Source organism: Eublepharis macularius, chromosome 5 (assembly GCF_028583425.1).
Source record: "Eublepharis macularius isolate TG4126 chromosome 5, MPM_Emac_v1.0, whole genome shotgun sequence".
Taxonomy (NCBI): Eukaryota; Metazoa; Chordata; class Lepidosauria; order Squamata; family Eublepharidae; genus Eublepharis; species Eublepharis macularius.
This window is the reverse complement of record NC_072794.1, coordinates 54,392,864-54,409,920: the sequence shown is the minus strand read 5'-3', so window position 1 is coordinate 54,409,920 and position 17,057 is coordinate 54,392,864. Positions and strand designations below refer to the sequence as shown.

Genomic DNA, 17,057 nt, shown 5'->3' with positions numbered 1-17,057 from the left:
AACATAATCAGTTCTAGGACTGACATTAGATAACATGAAGCACAGGCAGTATATAGGAGCACATATTCAAAGCAACAGATAATATGCAAGACAACATAGTGGTGAAGTCTATGGTCCCTAATTTATTAGCAAAGCATCTGAGACCATCTCCCTACAATACTTCCCTCCTAGCTGAGTAAAAAGCCTTTTTGAATAATTTGGTTTTGCATCATTTGCGGAAAACCAGGAGAGTGGGGGTCCTCTTGATCTCCTCAGGCAGGCTGTTCCACAGGGAATGGGCACCACAGAGAAAGTTTGCGTGCGGGTTGCTGTTGATTTCACCCATGTGCAGGCTGGCACCTGCAAGAGACTCTGTTCAGATGAACGAAGCTGCCATGGAGGGACATAGGGAGGGAGACATTCCCGTAGGTATGTCGGCCAAGGCCATGAAGAGCTTTGTATGTAATAACCAATACCTTGAATTGAGCGTGGTAAACCAATGGAGTGACTGTTGGATGGGAGTGATGTTCATGCTCCTTCTCACTCCTGCAGTTGAGCTGCAGCATTTTGCACCAATTGGAGCCACGTAGTTAACTTAGATGGGAGACCAATGCATAGTGCATTACAATAGTCAAGTTTTGATGTTACCATAAAATGGATCCAGGTAGCCAGGACAGCCATGTCGAGGTAAGAAGCCATCTTCCAGGCTAGAGTGAGATTGTAGTAAGAGTGAGATTGTAGTAAGATATTACCCATGAAGATGAATTGTCCTGATGAAGAGACTCTAGTCCACAAAAACCTATGCCATAATGAGCAAAGTTTAAGTCCTAGACCTAGACCAACAAGAGTTTCCATGGTTTAAGCTTTCAACAGTCAAGCTCCCTTTGTCAGATATGAGTGAGAGAGCCCACAGTCTTTATATCCGTCAGAAGCTGGAAGGGGTTTTGCAAAGAAAAAAGATAGGATGTGGATGTACAATGTGAAATGTAATTAGACTGATTAGAGCAGGGGAGCAAATGCAGAAAATTAGCACTTCTCATGAGAAAAGAATTCTATGTCCCTATTCAGCCTGGGGGGTGAGGGGTTTCCATTGTTCTGTATTTATGAATGAACTGAGTTACAGAAACTTGTAATGTTCCTTTGATATTTCTCTGAGGGCAGCTACTCTTAGGTTTTCAATGGAATGTTCTGGAAGGTTAAAATGTCCTCCTCCTAGTTTTTGAGTGTTTAGATTTTTAATGTCAGATTTATGTCCATTTATTCTTTTGCATAGAGGCTGGCCTGTTTGTCCAGTGTAGAAGAGCCAGTTTGGTATAGTGGTTAAGAGTGTGGGACTCTAATCTGGAGAACTGGGTTTGATTCCCCACTCTTCCACTTGAAGCCAGCTGGGGGCCAATAGGTCAGTCACAGCTTCTAAGAACTGTCTCAGCTCCACCCACCTCACAGGGTGATTGTCATGAGGATAATAATAACACACTTTTAAAACTGCTCTGAGTGGGCATTAAGTTGTCCTGAAGGGCGGTATATAAATTGAATGTTATTATTGTTATTATAACAACAACAACAGGGGCATTTTTGGGACTTGATGGCATATATATAACATGCTACTGGACTCGAACCTTGCTCATCTACTGCAGTACAAATGGCATCCACCTGAAACTATGCCATAATAAATATGTCAGCTTTTAAGCTGGCACAAGTCTCTGTTTTGTTTTGCTATACCATACTAATGCAAGTACTATTCTGGAGTCTGTGCTCATTCCATTAACAGAACATTAACATTTGCTTGTCAAATCCTGAAGTCTAATCAGGCAGTATTTAAAAGCAAGGCCATAGCGACAGGCCCATTCCGAGTAATCAGGCTGCAAATTTGTATCATGGAAATCAATGATCTTAGGCTCTTCTAACTAGGACACGATCGCAGCGTAAAGTTTCTGCCATAATAAATCTTTTCGATTCTCTAAGAAGCCACAATACGTGTTGTCTCAGAATATTGAGTAATGTATGTCTATACTCTGTTTCTCATTAAGAATTACGTAATCTGAAACACTGAATTCCTGTTGCTACCACAACCCACTTAGCTTCTCTCTGAGTTTTGCACCCCGGGACTTCTAATACTGCAGCTCCCACTACAACATATGTAAGCCAGTTGCTTGCAAGTGTCTCACCACTGAAATATTATTACCTATCCTCTGAAGAAAATGTCAGTCCTGCAGTAGTCAAAGGTCAATCTATTTTCAATGCTTGGAACTGTAAAAAGAAAAACCCTCTCAAATTTCAGTCAATGTGGTGAAGCGTTTGCAAGGGTAGCATGCTAAGGAATAAGGAAGACACTGAAACCATAAAATGAAAGATGAATGCTTAATTTTCATTCAATGAATCTTTCAGAACTTGCATGGAACATACAGAATATAGAATATATATTTTGAAACTATATTGTCAAGTGGGAGGAACACAGTCAATAGAGGGCAAAGGATTTGGATGATAGTGGCTACCTATTGACCGTCAGGCAGGTTTTGAATCTCTTGAGTTGATGTACCATCACAGTGACCACAAGGGAATAACTGGGAGGGGTGGGGGCTTGTGTCAAAATGCCTCTGCTACAAATTACATTGTTGTTTTTAAGATTTGATTGTATTTCTTTTGCCTTTGTCACCTGCCTCAAGCTGGTCTCTGGAGAAGCAGTGAACAAATTTTCTGAATAAAGAAATACATTTAGGAAAGCCTTTCCGCTTCAGATCTCCATCTGCAACTCCGCAGACTTGGAGTTAGGATTGATAGCTCAATGAAAAACCATCAACTTGGTGTGTGGCAGTGGTGAAAAAGGCAATTTCTTATCTGTTTTATGTACTGCAGCCAATCAGTGGTCTGCTGTAGGTGCCTGTTCAGAGAATTCATTTTGATTGTCTCCCACTTAGATTCTACCTGAAAACAATTAAAACCTTTCAAACTAACAGTGCAATCCTAAGGAGAGTTACTCCAGGCCAAGCCCATTGAAATCAATGAGCTTAGACTGGAGTAACTCTCCTTAGGATTGCACTGTACGTATTCTATGCTTCAAGGGGGGGCCTGGAGTTCTCCTGGAATTATAATTTATCACCAGATGATAGAAATCAGTTCCCCTGGAGGTAGGGTTGCCAGCCTCCAGGTGGTGGCTGGAGATCAGGAATTACAACTGATCTCCAGGCCACAGAGATCAGTTCACCTGGAGAAAATGGTCACTTTGAAGGGCATGGGATTATATCATGCTGAGGGCCTTTCCCTCTCCAAACCCTGCCTTATTCAGGTTTCACCCCCCAAATCTCCAGGAATTTCCCAGCTTGGAGCTGGCAACCCTACCTGGAGGAATGGAAGCTTTGGTACAGAATATGGTATCACATCCCCACTGAAGTTCCTATCCTCCACCCCCCCACCCCAATTCTACCTTCCCCAGGCCCCATCCCCAAACATCCAGGAATTTCCCAAGGTGAAGTTGTTAACCGTATAAGCACCTTCCCTACAAGGAAGGGCTAAGGAATTTGTCACTTTTTAGTTTAGCGAAAAGGTTGTGTGTGTGTTGATGAAGTAGATTCAGAGCAGACAGAATAAAGTATCCCTTTACTCAAAGAATTAATTAAGTTGCAGAATTCACTACCACAGGGTGTAGTGATGGCCAGGGTTTCCAGATGTATGTTTTTTACCTGGACGGTCCAGTATTTCCTTGGATTTTCTGGGGGAAATTTCCTGAAAGTTTCCTGAAAATACCTGGCTGGAGGGGGAGGGAGGAGGAGGAAGAGAAGGGAAAGGTGATGAAGGGTAGGGAGTGGCATGGCACTCAGGAAACTGGCCCTCTCACCACCCCAGAACAGGTAGGACTTGTCCTGGGGGCCGTCGCAGCCTGATGCAATGACATCACTTCCGGAAGTGATGCCACTATGCTGGGCTAGAAGAACATGCACACATTGAACAAGTGTGAAGATAATTCTTAAGGTGAATACTCCCCCCTGGTCCCGTATTTTTCCAGAGCCCATCTAGCAGCCCTAGTGATGGCTATTAGTTACGTTTAAAATGTCATGGAAATTCATGGCAGATAGATCCGTCAAAGGCTATTAGCCACAAATAGAAGATAGATTCATCAATTAGCCACAATGACTACGCAGAATATCTATCGTCAGAGGCAGTAAGCATCTCAATAACAGTGCTGTTGGGCAACAACAGGGGAAAACTTTGGCCTTGGTACCCCAAAGTTCTGCCTTCTGTGGGTAACTGGTTAGTTGCTGTGTAAAATGGGATTCTAGACTAGCCATTGCTACACGTGTTATCTGCCCTGAATTCAGTGCTTTTGGGAAGTGGGGTTTTTTCCTGCTTCCCCACAGCATCATGGTGCATTCATGCACTTCTGGGGCTTTCCCTGGCTTTTCTCCAATCTTTTTAAAATCTGCCCCAAAGTTTGGGAGAGGTTGCAGTAAAGGTTGCAGTAAAGCCTAATGGCCTTACTGGGGCCTTTACTCAGCCCACATGGCATCCTAGGGTTGCCTGCCATGTGGTGGCTAGAGATCTCTTGAAATTACAGCTGATTTCCAGGTCAAAGAGTTCAAACCCCTACCCTCTCCAGGCTCCCCCCCCCAAATCTCCAGGAGTTTCCAAACGTGGACCTGGCAACCCTCTGGTGTCCTTTTCCCCTGACCCTGTCCTCAGAGCAGACATTTTCCCCACCCCTCAACCACCAGGGGTCTTTTTTAAAAAAAAAGTCATTAGAATTTCATTAGATCAATATTCTGTTGTAACAATATGTGTAATAGGTTTTCTGAATCATCAGTTTTCATTTTAAAAAGTAAGTCTCTAGCCCCTTTCCTTATAAAAACCACAAAAGGCCTGGTAGGCCATGGGAGGAGGGGGGGCAACTTGTGGGGGATTTGGGATAGGGAAATTGCAGGAAAACCTGCAACGTGAAAGCCCTGCTGTGCTTTCTCTGCAGCTGCACCGGCAATGGGGAACCTGCAAAATCCCATCCTCGTGTGGAAGCCACCTAGATGGACCAGGCTTCAGTCCATCAGATCTGCTCTTATGTTCTTCTAGGCTTATAACACGTTGCTGTTCTTGATTGCAGGGCAGTCAGCTAAGTGCCTCTCTGGTGGCAACACTTCATGGATCTGATATAGTTGGTTCGGACTGCAATAAATGTGTTAGGCAGCTGGTAACTGCATGGAGAACAAATATCCTGTCCATGTAACAGAGGCTTAAATACCACTTCATATGTATTTCCATGCCATTAAAAGTGTCAACTTCACATTTTTAGACATTAGACCTCTCTTAAAGGGCAGGACATTTACTTCCAGGCCTGTTGGCAGTCCTAGTTGGCCCAGGTTCACACGTACAGGAAAAAGGTAGGGATGATTTTTATCCCACCCTGAGCCTGCTTGCGGGGAGGGCAGGATAAAAATCTGATCGATCGATTGATCGATCAATCAATCCATGAAGTGGTAGAATGCTGAGGTGGGAGAATGGACTGTATCACTTCAGTCTGCAGGGTCAGGATTTTAGCTTTGAATGTTCTTCATATGAAAAAACTCATGCAACTAGAAATTTAGCATAGCAGGGAGAGAGATTCTGTTCACTCATTTTGTTTGCAATGTTAGTGATTTATTGGCAGGGAACTTTTAATATCAGGGAGCATTCCAAAATATAGTTCTACATTGCAGTCTCAAGTGGTATGTGCCATCAAATGTCAGCAATGCCCTTCAATAGTTTGTATTGGACAAACAGGTCAGTCCCTTCGCAAAAGAATAAATGGACATGAATCTGATATAAAAAAATCACAACATTCAAAAACCAGAGGGAGAATATTTCAGTCTGCCAGGATATTCCATTGCTGACCTCAGAGTAGAAGTTCTCCAGAAGAGAAACTTCAAAGGAAACTAGCTTACAATGCAAGATTGCTGAAACTGACTTTACGTGCAAATATGGAACAATGGATCCTCCAGAGCTGAATTGGGACACAGGATTTTTCTCACATTACAGATGCTAATTTTCTGCACTTTGCACCTAGGCTCTCTCAAGCTAACTACAACATGTATTGCAGCTGGCTTCTTGACACTCTTAATTTACAACACCCCTCCCTTTCCCCCGCTTTCATATCTGATGAAGGGAGCTCTAACTCTTGAAAACTTATACCCTGCAAATCTTGTTGGTCTTTAAGTTGCTACTGTAGTGGTAAAGTCTGCTTTAGTTCCTCAGGTCTATACAATCATATTATCCTGCTTGGATGGACCAAGGTTTAGTCTTTAAAGTATCAGAATACTCTTTTTCTGTTCTGTATTGCAGAACTGTTGCAAGGATATATGAAAGAAGAGGCTCTTTGGACTAAGGACAGAATAATAATGTAATCAATCAATTCTTCTGTGATGCCCTTGGCTTTTGTAATGCTTATACAAAAACAAGGAATTCATTCTTTTAGCTTATGGTGCCATCTTGTGGTCTTTCTATGGAAAACCCCAAATCCCAATAGTGAAAGTCAAACCCTTGGGGTGCAACTATTTTTTCCCATGCGCTTGTTTGAAAGGGAGTGCTTTTACCTTTCCTGTGTCTACTGATTCTCTCCTGCAAATGTCCCAGCAGTTTTTCATTTAGTTTTTCCATAGACATGCTCTTACTCTGGAAATAAGCCCAGGGTGGGTGGTACTTTTCCAGGGGAGGATCAGTGAAGAAGAGAATGATTAAGCACCCTCTCCTACTACTGTCTTCAATTCTCCCCTACAAATGATTTCATATTTGTTTAGATTAAGAAAGTGGGAGTTTCAGGAGATATATGTGCCAAGGTAAGGTATAATTCTGCTAGACTAGAGGATTGTTACCCATGTTACATTGCTATACAGTCAGTGCCCATAGAGTTAGGGTCAGGAATTACATCCATTATCTCCCCACCACCAGCCTTATGCATGTCCAGCATAACTTGTGAATGTCATTATGCACATGTAAAACATACACATGGCAGATTCTGTCCATATCATTGAGGATCATGCATAGAACCCACGAAAGCACAATCTGTACAAATTATGCTGAAACTTATGTGTACACAACTCAGGTATGAGAAGTATGTATCACCACCAAAAGCAGCAAATGTGTTCCACCCCTTCCCCTTCTCTCCCTTGCCATCCCAGATATCTGTTACATCCAGTCCATGGCTTTTTGTTTACTATTTCTATGTTATTTGTACCTCATTTGATGTATCTGTTTTCTTGGGTTGCTTCCTGTGCCTCCTCTACAAGGAAAAAGTTTCATTGCTTGTAAAACTGAGGTACTTTCCTCTATTTGCCTGACTTTTGGCTGGCAGGGATCCTAGGTAATGGAATTTCATCCCAACTGGATGGTGGTAGTGGTGGTGGTGGGGGATTGAAGGAAGATATATATATATATATATATATATATATACACACACACATACATATATTGTAACTAATCATTTTATTTACAACATATTTACATCATTTTATACTCCACCTTTCTCCCCCATGGGGATCCAAAGCAGCTTCCATTGTTTTCCTTTCCTCTATTTTATCCTCACAACTGCTCAGTGAGGTAGGTTACGCTGAGAGTATGTGACTGTCCCAAGGGCAGGGTGGGAATTTGAACCCAGGTCTCCCAGATCCTAGGCCAGTACTCTAACCACTACATCACACTGGCTGTCTACAGTGAATTGAATAAAAGAGGTTCATAATTAATTTAACAAAACTGACTCTCCAATGGAAGACACAATTGTCAGTTTCAGACCCCACCGCTGGGGCTACTTATCACAATGTTGACTTGCATTTTAACCATAAGCAGGGCTTTTTTTCTGGGAAAAGAGATGGTGGAACTCAATGGTGGAACTCAGGACCACACAATGACCTCACTTTGGGTCAGCTGGAAGAAGGGGGGGGGATAAAGTTTAAATCGCCTTTGGCGAAAATGGTCACATGGCCAGTGGCCCTGTCCCCTGATCTCCAGAGGGGAGTTTGCCCTCTGCGCCAGTGACCTCCGCCAGTGGCATGGAGGGTGATCTAAACTCCCCTCTGTCTGGAGATCAGGGGGCGGGGCCACTGGCCATGTGATCTTTTTCAAGAAGTGCTGGAACTCCATTCCACAGCGTTCCAGCTGAAAAAATGCCCTGACCACAAGTAAAAGCTGAAGTCCAGAGACAACTAGCAGGGCTTTGAATTTCTGAAAAAGCGACCCTTCTCCTAAAACTCCACCAGCAAACCTCTGTTAAAATTTAAGGGGTCTGCCTTAGGGGAGAGGTGGAGCTTGCTAACTCCTATCACGACTCAGTTGCTCTCTGTCCTGAAGAATGAAGACCTAAATTTTCTCTGAAGTATATGGCACAGAAATTCAAAACAAATTTACTCCAAAGGAAATATAATTGATTTCAGTTGAAGCGTATCCTCCTAAGTAAGTGTGCACAGTGGCATCAGGCACACAATTGTGCCAAGGCACCATTGATTTCAGTGCCATCATAAGCAGTTGCACCCTTCGAAGTCCACTGCAGCCAATGAAAGCTGGAACTCTATTTGCGATGGCCCCAAGAGTCTTTTTGCTATCTATAAGTGGAATTGCTCCAGAATATGTCCAGGTTTTTCCTCACTGATGCTCTTCTGCACATCTTTTTGATAGACTTGTATGTGTAGCAAGATGGGATACTAATCTCACTATGTTTTTTAAAAAAACTAGCACTTCACAGTAGCAAGGATTTGGGAATTTTCTGCCTCCCCCCTCTTGGGGTCACCCAGTTTAGCTGAAAAGGCGAACCCCATATACTCAGCAAGCATGCAAAAATGTTCCCATCCCCTCTATACAAAACAGGTCAATCATGATTTTACAAAATGCACATCCTTTTGACAATAGCTGCGCTGTGACAAAAATGTCCAGCCTCAAAAAAACATACAATGTTGCTTTGTGTTGTAATGAGGGAAGATGCTTTCTAAAACTTCCTTTCTCATTGACACTTTCCAATTCTGGTTCCTTGTCACACTGAAGAAACCCTACGGTGTCCAAAGTCTGCACTGGATTTTGCAATAACATTATTTACCACAAAGAAGCAGATACTAGAACTGTTCCACACTATATGCACATGAGCAGATTGTCATTCAAATGAAGGACTGCAAACGGTCAACTTTTAGCATTAGGATTATAAATTCAACAATATCCAGCTTGAAAAAAATCAACAACTGGAAATCCTGTCATACTCGGCAACAAAAGGCCTAGATACTTTTTTAAAAAAATGAAAGCTGGAAACTAGTACATTGTTGCAACAGGTTTTTCTAGTGCTATACAGATGTAGTAATTCTTTTAAATTTTTTTTAAAAAGCCCTCTGGTGCAGAGGGAGGAAATGGTGGCTGCAGAGGGCTGATACAAGTGAATTACAAGGAAAACTGCTGTCTGGATGCTGTGTTGCAACAACAAGTGCTACAACTCTATGTGGAAGCAGCCCAGATCTGATACAGGTACTGTGTTGATATTAATTTGTACATTGTATCAGTCCAAGGACTCTTATTATTTAAGCATGTTCATGGTGAGAGACTCATACAATAAATAAATAGGATGAATAAGTGAGGTGAAGGGGATTTGCTTCTGACTTATGTATGTATGTATGTATGTATGTCATTTCTCACTGTATACATACTTAGGCTTGCACTGTAAATCTCCTTTTCCATGACTAGGAAAAACAGTTCCTTGTGCAGTAGCTATACTGCCATGATTTTGAACAGGATTTTAAAAAGATTTCTGTAATAAAGGGTTTATTTTAGTTTTTAAACATCCTCCTGGTTTCCAATACCCCATTCCCCCATAAATGCCACTTTCTGAGGGGTTTTAGTATATAATAATAATTAGCATGTATATAGGATTTTCAGAGTTCCTAGTACTTCACAATAATCCATACAACAGCCTTGTAAGGTAGGCTAGTACTAGAATATGTGTCAAGAAATTGTCCATTTCAATTTCAGTTCAGGGGTTCTGGAATAATTCTGTTCCATTACTAGTTTGTTCCAGGTAGGCCAGTGCTGGTTCAGAACTGATCCATTTTCATGAGTTTTGGCTCATTGGCTCATTGCGCATGAGTTGGCTATACATACCCTTCTTTTCAAGAAGTAGAGTGGGGAAACAAACAGTTTTTACATGCGATAGCACCAAAATCTCACCGAACACACTCCTCTCTCTAAACCTACAGAGTTTGTGAGTGGTTTCCAAGTTTATAGACCCTAAGGAATGCTTGGGGAAGGCATGCATCAAGGTGAATGCTGGGCTGCGCAATGTGCATGTATGCACACACGGTTCTTTTCAAAGGGGGTAGCTGGAGAAATGAGGCGCTATTCGCACTTAACCAAAAACTGCATTGTCCAGAACCCTTCGATCCAACAAGTTTCTCATCAAGCACATGAAAAGTCTCACAGCAACAGACCCCAAAGAAGGATAGTGTTGGTGGGCGCACACAATGGTGGGAAACTTATTGGCAAAGCGGCACCGGCACAGCATGCTTGCAGGGGGCACAAGCAGGAAAGCGTTCCATTGCCAAACAGCACAATGCAGTGAAATAAGAAAAAACACATTGTTTTTTAATGATAGCAAAGCCAATAAATTGTTTCTTTTGAGTCCTCCTGTTATTACCTTTGACTTGTAGTTTTGTTTCCACAGTGAGGGGCAAATCCTCCTTGCCCTAACCTGCTTTGCAGCTGCCAGCCTGCCTTTGCCTTGTGCATAAAAGTGTACATAAAGGGAGGGCCAGATGTCGTTTTTTTCTTCATGGAAAGGGAAGAAGAGGGAGGATGGCCCTCTTTCCCCCGTATTTTTGACTAGTAATAGTGGGAGACTGGAGAGGTTGCTGGCTGTCAGACCTCCTTTCCAACTAAAACTGTTAACCCAGAGTTGAATGAAAAGGAAGGAGGAGGAATCACAGGAGAAATGGAATGAAAGAATCCCGTTGCTGCGCCCCAAAATAAGAAATTTGACCAGATCGGCCCTTCATGTGGAAAACTGATTTGGAAAGACTTGGATGTGTGTGTGTGTGTGTGTGTGTGTGTGCGCAACTATGCAATGCACACACATGTCTACTACCTCACTGTTATTTAATGCTGGGTTGACAGTTTTAATTAGAGAAGCCCAAAAAGCCTGCCAGAAGGCTTTCTGGATTTGATGAAATTCCTCCTGCTGCTTCTTCACCCACCATCTTTGGAGGACTTCTTAAGTCACAGCAAGTGGCCCTGGCACCATGGCACCTAAGTGAAGGGCAGCACCAGCAGAAGGCAGCTGGATGAGCATGAACAGTTGTACATACCTGGGACCTCCTTTGTGAGGCTCTCCTTTAATAATTGCTTAACTGTGTAATCTGCCTCGAATCTCAGCAAGAAAAGCACAGTATAAATTAAATAAAGGAATAAATAAGAACACATTATCTTACTACATTGCACCAACACTTCTCTCATTGACTGCAGCTATACTTTTGCATATCCAACCAACAACAATGGAATAAATGCAAGAACTTATATCACATTGTGTTTTTGTAGAAGTTATTCTATAAATTGGATCTCAGTCTTGGCAGAAGTTTCAAAACTGAACTGAATTCTACATTAGGATCCTGATGCTATTTATAGAGGGCCAACAGGCCTGGAGAAAAATGTCCTCCCCCTTTAACAAGGTCTTAATGTGTGGAAATGGGCAGCTGAAGTGAAGCTTTTTATGGCATAACAAACAACACCTGGTAAATAACATCCTATTAAGACCTCTCCAGGCAGTTTGCACCCTTACCTGTTTAGCATTACGGTATAGCTAATACCCTGACCTGGATAGCCCAGACAAACCCAGTCTCAGCCAGATCTCAGAAGCTAAGCAGAGTTGGCCGTGTAATTGGACGGGACACCTTCAAAGAAAACCAGAGCTGCAGAGGCAGGCAATGGCAAACCGCCCCTGTCAGTCTCTTGCCTTGAAAACCTCAGCCTCAGGGGTTGCCATAAGTCAGTTATGACTTGACCGCACTTTCTACCAGCGTTAACTCATAATGAAACATGTTGTTATAAAGAATAATTACTGTTCTTTATGCTCCTTAGGTCTTGAACATCTAGTTGACTTAATCATAATAAACAAGACTGGAACGAAATTCAACCATATCTGCTCCTCCAACTTTCCTGCTAGATAATTGTAATCCAGCAGCAATGAAATCACTTCCAAGACTCAATAGCATGTCCAAACAACTTTCAAACCCACAAATGTTTGACCACGTGCTTAATTTTAATATTTTGATCAGTCCCATGTTATCGCATTCAAGTCACCAAGAATAGAAGGAAATTAACAAATGTCTGTCTTGAAAAAGACACCCGCTCTCCTGCTCTTAGCAGCTCTGTGCTTTACACAAATGCAGAGAAAAATATGACCCTACAACAGGTACTTTCCAACCTGTATGAAAAGATTGTTTAGCACAGGGATATAGTTCTTGTTCGCTGGATGTAAAAAGTGGCTGATACGTAAGGAAATAGGCTCAGTTATCAGAATGTAATCAGTATGCTTGTGGACGAGAGCACGCCTGACTTTTAAATTGTACAAAATGTAAAGGCTGTTTTTTTACATGGTTCCAATGCACAGCAGCAGCAAAATAACAAGGCAAAAAGAGCACAAAATGAAATTTGACTATTAAGTGGCCAAAGGGATGCTATTTAAGGGGAGTGGCTGCTACCACCCAAGAGCTACTGTCTGAAAGTTTTGCACACTGTGAGCCCTCAAACCTCTGGATTGAGTCCAGTGGCACTTTAGAGGCCAACAAGATTTTCAGATACGCTTTCTATGCTCCCTTATTGAGCATAGATAGGGAGACAGCATAGATAGGGAGCACTGACTCTTGAAAGTTTACACTCTGAAAATCGAGTTGTTCTCTTAGGTTATACTGGACTCAGATCCTGTTGTTCTCTATTACAGACCAGCATGGCTCCCCACCTAAAACTAACTTCAAACCTCTGCTAGAAATCTTTAAAATGTAAAGCCCATAAGATCTACAACAATGTAATAAAGATTTGCTTGGCAAGTAGCTCTATACATTATTTTCAGTATAGGGATCACATGCCAAAGAAAGATCTTTTCCTGCTGTATCACTGTGATGACTGCAGTGTTTAAACCATCTACAGACAGAAAAATGTTTAAGTATATCATTGTTGTTAGATGTGTAAATAAAAATATCTGATGAATTTGGTAGGGTTTGATTCCCAATACGCAAGGCCAATTTACTCCTTAGCTGTACAGTTTAAAGAGACAGCACAGAGTCAATTATGGCCAAATTCACAGGTGCATCTCAAAGTCTTTTAGTTGTTTGGGGAGGGGCCCCTTTTCCATGTACACATTACATTTCCCCTTAATTTGAATACCACCCCATTCCTTCCAGCTAATGTAGAAGACGTTCCCACCTGTCTTCTGTAATGTCACCCCTTGCACTCCTGCAAACCCATTCAAAAGCATTTCCAAAAATTTTAGCCCAGCAATGGAAGAGAGATTCAAAAGTGCTCTGCTCCTTACAAATAACATGATTGAGTCTCGAACTGGAGAGAAAGGGTTTTTCTGAGAGCTTAAATATCACCTTGGGTTAATATGTACCCAGTGCGTATTTGCTGAAGTAATGCAGATGAAGAGTGAGGAAGCATTCGTGAGGAGAAACAAACGGCATTTGTGTACTTAATTCTTCCCCTGTAATATCAGAGTAGTTTTTACTGCACTTTGGCTTATTTCTGGGTTTGGACCCAAGCTATGGGAGGGACTGCAGGTGATGGTCAAGGAAAAGGCTAAGCTGTCCGATATACCAGTTCTGCATTGCAATCTCCCCCATTCCTGCAGTAGTGTAGCGAGGCACAAAAAAGGACTGGATTCCCCATGTGTACTTCAGTATGTGTAGTTTGACCCTTCAGAAGAGACCCTTTGGAAAAACTTGGGGCTTGTAGTATTTCTTATGCTATTTGCAGTCTGGTAACTTTCCTTGTGCGGGCTGTTTTCCCACTCAGCTTGTATTTTAGTAAATCAACAGATACCACAAAAAGCATCAGTAACTCTTCAGGCTCTTTCTCATTTACAAAACAACTAAAATCCATTGTCCTAACCCAAGAATGTTTTTCCACTTGGAGAAATAAGGAATTGTAAAAGTTACTGCTAATGTTGCAATTCCCAATTCATCCTGATCTGCAAGTGCTGGGAAATAAAATGTGTTACATTAATATCAGTAAAATAAGTAATCTATTAAAAGCCCAGGCTTGTGTACCTTGCAGCATTGTAAGGTATACCTTTTTAATTTGGCTTTGAGACTGAAGGAGACCTGGAGGGGAGGGAGTCCCTTTAAAAGAGGCTTAACAGGACAGGACGTTTTTCTCCAGGCCTGGTGACCAGCTGTGTTAGCGCAGCAGCCAATATGGAATTTCTTGTATGAGGAAATTTTATGGAGCAATCCTATGCAGGTTTACTCAAAAGTAAGTCCTATAGTATTCAATGGGGTTTATCCCCAAGAAAGCACTGCTGCCCAGTTAATCTTCTGCAGGTTCATTTACTTTTATTATCCTTCCTAAATACTGAGGGGTACAAATCCACATAAATAATTTGCTTATCATTTAGGCAGCCTGCCTTCACAGTTCCAACAAGATGGCTGTCATTGTGGTGCAATTTAAGCAGGATTCCAAAGTTTAACAACATTATTGTGGCATAAGCTTTCCACAATAAATTCCTTAGATTCCTTGTTGGTTTTGTTGGAACGTATTAAAATGGCTGCTCTTCATGAATTAGGCTCTTCCAGCAGCACAATGCTGGCAATGATACCCAAGGCATAAAGTGTTTCAGCCCCTCCCTACAACAATAGCATTGCACTGCTACTAACCATAGGCTCATAGCCATTAGGGTGATGGAGCTGAGCGTTGGACTACAAATCAGGAGACCTTCTTCCAAATTCCCACCCTGCCACAAAGCTTGATGGGTAACCCTGGCTAGTCACTCAGTGTAACCAGGGCTTTTTTTTGGGAAAAGAGGTGGGGGAACTCAGTGGGTTGCCCTCGGAGAAAATGGTCACATGGCTGGTGGCCCCGCCCCCTGATCTCCAGACAAAGGGAAGTTTAGATTGCCCTCTGCGCTGCTCCAGTGAGATCAGGGGATGGGGCCACCAGCCATGTGACCATTTTCAAGAGGTTCCGGAACCGTTCCACTGTGTTCCAGCTGAAAAAAAGCCCTGAGTGTAACCCACCTCACAAGACTGTTGTGAGAACAAAATGGAGAAAACAGAGCTTCATGTATTCTGCCCTGAACTCCTTGGAGAAACAGTGGGATTCAAATGGACTAAACAGATTGATACAATGATCTCTGAAATGACACATTATATCATGGGTCAGCCAGGTAACTGTGCTGACAGACCATTCAGCATTTGGTTATCCAGCAACTGTAGCTTAATTTGGACTTGAGCCAAGGGGAAGTCATGTGTCAAACAGTATGACTATCTACCAACTATCTTGCTAGAGCACTCATGTGCCATGTGGTTAATTTGCATACTATTAACACTGCCCATACGAAAGAAGTGGCTTCTAGACTTTGCCATCCGCAGTCCTTCCTAGATAGATGTACACAGGGCCGGTTAATAGTGCCATGTGTAGCTCTTCTTATTGTGGGGTGAGTTAAAGTGAAGAATCCAGTTAAGTTGCCTTAACCCTGGCTCATTATATGATGGCTTCCCAGCATATAATGAATGCAGCCTGCAAAGAACAGTGTTACAAGATGAGCTTGAAGAATGAGTTAGACAAACATTTCGTTGTATGGATTGTCTTCCTTGAATATTGGATTGGATCTTATTTTGAATGGGTCTTTGTAGCACCCCTTTGTAATGGTTTTCATGCAAATAAGTTTTGCATATTTTATTCCTCAAGGATTTTTTTTTTTGTGAGGGGCAGGAGGCTGGGTAAGAAATAAACCAGTTCTAAGCAAACATATTTATGAGACACTAATTGTTCTTAGAATGGTTTAGGTTGGGTGTAAACATGTACAGAATCAACACTTTTCAACCCACAGTAAACAGATTTTATAAAGAGACTGTTTTTGGTAAAAAAAGCGCTGAATCTGGACATCAGCAGGCCATGCAGTACGATTTTGTTCATATTTACTCAGAAGGGAATTCCACCAAATTTGGTGGGTTTTCTCATTGAGTAGGAGGACATTCATCAGAGCAGTATGCATGCTTACTTGGAAGCAAGCGCCAATTTGTTCAACAGGAGATTGCATCCGTGTGGCCCGAGCCGATGCTGGTTTACTCCAAAGGAAGCCCCACCGGGTTCAAATGGGTCAACTCCTGGGTCTGTTGGACTACAAGCTAAAAGGATGCTCCCCTAGACATCTTGCTGGGGAGAAAGTCCCATGGATTGTAGTCGGACTTACTTTACAGCGAAGGCGGACAAGATTCGGCTGTTTCTCAGGAGTGGCGGTGACTCTTCAGCCACCCCGCGCCCCCTAGTTCCCCGCAGTTAATTTCCCCCCAAGGGCGTGTTTTCCTTCTGGCGAAGTTTGTCTGGCCACGCCCACGTCTGAAATAACGATATAGGCTGTCAGAAAGCAGGAAGCTTTTCCGGAGCCCCCGACGGCTTTAGCTGCAAGGTAAGAGCGGGTGGGAGAAAGGAGCGCGTTTCTTTGGCGCCCGCATGTACTGAATGGGAGTGGCTGAGCATTTTAATTAGCTAGTCATGGGGAAAGCTTTAGGAGTAAAGAGTGCGCGGCGTAGGCACTGCGAACTCAGGTGAAGCTAGGGAGTCTTCTAAGCATAAGATTAAGGTGGGTCCGGCCTGGTATATTTTGTATGGCGTCAGTTTCACAGTTTCATCTGTAGACTGTGAACTGGTTCTGAACTGTATACTGGTTCTGGACGGGATTACTGGGGCAAATGAAGGAACTGCCGGGTCTCCTACTTCATAAAAACCACTATTCTGACTTCCTAAATTATATTTATTTTTGTGGAACATTGATATAAATACCGAAGTGTTTTTTTTTCTAAACTGGTTTCAGTGTTTATATACTTTAGTGCCATGGTATTTGGTAGTACAGGCATCTAAAATGGTGAGAAGGTGTCTTGTTT

The 17,057-nt window shown here is 42.4% G+C and overlaps 1 protein-coding gene across 2 annotated transcripts in view; it reads left to right on the top strand.

Annotated features, from left to right (window-relative positions):
• Positions 1-9,355: 9,355 nt before the first annotated feature.
• Positions 9,356-17,057, top strand: part of FRRS1 (ferric chelate reductase 1) — a 39,547-nt gene continuing 31,845 nt past the window's right edge. Inside the window, exon 1 of one of the 2 annotated variants that reach the window (XM_054979182.1) lies at positions 9,356-9,438. The gene's annotated coding sequence lies outside the window, so the exon portion shown is untranslated. Of the gene's footprint in view, positions 9,439-16,560; positions 16,583-17,057 lie in introns of those variants that run through there. The other variant, XM_054979181.1, reaches the window with a different exon arrangement.